The following is a 2,483-nucleotide window of genomic DNA, read 5'->3' on the forward strand; positions in this document are numbered from 1 at the left end:
TCAGACGTCTTATCGGTTATTTATCTATACTGTTTTATGATCGCTTTCCTGGAAGCTTCGATTGCATCAATTGGGAGCTTTTGCTCTTACTAAATGTTTCCCTCTTATTTCAAAAACCATACCTCTTTCTTTTTAAAATGTGCTTGCAAATAGGGTTTGAAGAGATAGCTCAGAGGTTAAGAGCATTCGCTGCTCTTTCAGCGATGACCTGGGTTCAGTTCCCAGCACCCATGCTGGGTAGCTCTCAATTGTTTAGAACTCTAGTTCTAGGGGATCTAAGGCCTCTTCTGGCCACCATGGGTACCCATGTATATACACTGTGGCATGGATTCACAGAGACAAACGCACGTAGACATGAATAAATCTTTTTTCTGTTTTTCGGAGCTGGGGACCGAACCCAGGGCTCAAGCGCTCTACCACTGAGCTAAATCCCCAACCCCGAATAAATCTTTTAAAAAAATAAATAAAAATGGACTTTTTAGACACTTAGGAAGATAGTGCAGAATAATATATTGACTATGATGACAAAATTGATGTGGATTGTTGTCTCTATGCAGGTGAGGGCAGGCACAAGATAAGGCAAGGCCTGCGACTGGGCAGTAAAAAAGTAAGGCAGGCGCAGAGTTTTGGAGAAAGGAGAGAGAGGAGAAGGAGAAGGAGAACCAAGTTGGAGAAAGAGAAGGATGACCCGGATCCGTGTGGTCTTAAATGGCCACAGGTGGTTATGAATATTTCATAAGGGATGGATTATTACAGGACAATTTGTCTTATCTAAGTGGGCAGGTTATATCAATATTAATTGGCACTGAGTTTACTGTGTGGACGTTTTGTGGAGTGAGAATTTACTGATATAAATCTGATTGATAAATTACAAGCTTCTAGAGTTTTGGTTTTACTGGGATACTGGGATTTGTGATTACAATCGCAGGGGCTGATGCTGGGAATGTGAGCAGAGTCTGCAGAAAGAGAGCCATGAGATAGCCGGTCTCTGTATGGGACTGGCATGGCAGCGACCCGCTTCAGAACTAGATGGATGGCAACAGATGGGGTGCCATATCTCATGGTGGTAAGATAGCCCGCAGGGCCCAAGGAGTAGCCGGCGGCAGTGTGGGATGGAAATTGGAAACTTGGGGAGTCGGGTGGAGATGATTTGAGAGCTCTAGGCCAGAGTCTGCTGAGTCCAGCTGACTGAGATGAAAATACCTCACAGATGCCATGTGGCCCAATTGTGCCGTGATAGCATGGATATTTGTCTCAATTTTAATTTATATTATTTATTGCAACAAATTGGGGCTATCTTTACTTATCTAATTAGTTACTAATTCACTTATTGATCCATCCATTTGTTTTTGTTTGTTTGTTTGTTTGTTCTAAAACCATAAAATAAAACTATAAAAACAAATGAAAAAATGTTCAGCTTAATCCCAGTACTCAGGAGGTAGAGACGGCGAAGTTCAAAGCCAGCTTGATCTACATAGAAAAGTTCCAGGCCAGGATAAGTTTCATAGCCTAGGCTACATGAACACACACACACACACACACACACACACACACACACACACACACACACACACAAATCCTGCAGTAATAGACGCCATCATTAGCAGTGATGGAATATGAATTAGTCTGGCAGACATCTGGAAATGTTGTCTAAAATTATACAGTAATCTTAGAGATCAGGTAGATATAGTGGATATCTGCAGCTTGGAGCAAACAAATCACCTTTCAGAATCCATGTTGGCTTTTAAAAAATTTAGTTTGTGTGCACTCATGTGTGTTTATATAAATATTTGCATTTTGTTTTGTTTTTTAAAAAAGAAATAAAGTAGAATATTTTTCTTTGACCCAATTGGTAAGATATAATTGCCCACTTAAACATACAAAGCCCGGTACCATCCATCCCTTAGGAACATTAATAACAACCTGTAAATACACAGAGTGAGATCTTTACGTCAGCCTCCATCGCCCTGCCACGGCTTCTCTCCTCTCCTGTCTCTGTCTCCAAAATAGAATATTTTTTAAGATGTATTTTTTAATTTCCTCTCCTGTGTATGGTTGTTTTGCCTTCACATGTCCATATACCACATGCGTGCCCAGTACCCAAAAAAGTCAGAAGAGGGTGTCTGGATCCCTTGGATCTGAAGTTACCAAGGATTGTGGGTGCTGGTTTTGAACCTAGGTCCTCTAGAAGGGCAACCGGTGCTCTTAACTGATTAGCCATCTCTCCAGCCCCAAATATCTTTATTTCCTGAGACTACAGGGCACAAATACATTACCTATAAATAGAACCCAGATGTGTAGCTTATATCTACAGTGGAAGCACTCAGGAGAAGAAGACAGGAGGATAAGAAGCTCAGTCTGGGCTAGAGAAATGGCTCAGTGGTTAAGAGCACTGGTTGCTCTTCCAGAGGTCCTGAGTTCAAATCCCAGCAACCGCTTGGTGACTCACAACCATCTGTAATGAAGTCGGATGCTCTCCTCTG

Source organism: Rattus norvegicus, chromosome 9 (assembly GCF_036323735.1).
Source record: "Rattus norvegicus strain BN/NHsdMcwi chromosome 9, GRCr8, whole genome shotgun sequence".
NCBI lineage: Eukaryota > Metazoa > Chordata > Mammalia > Rodentia > Muridae > Rattus > Rattus norvegicus.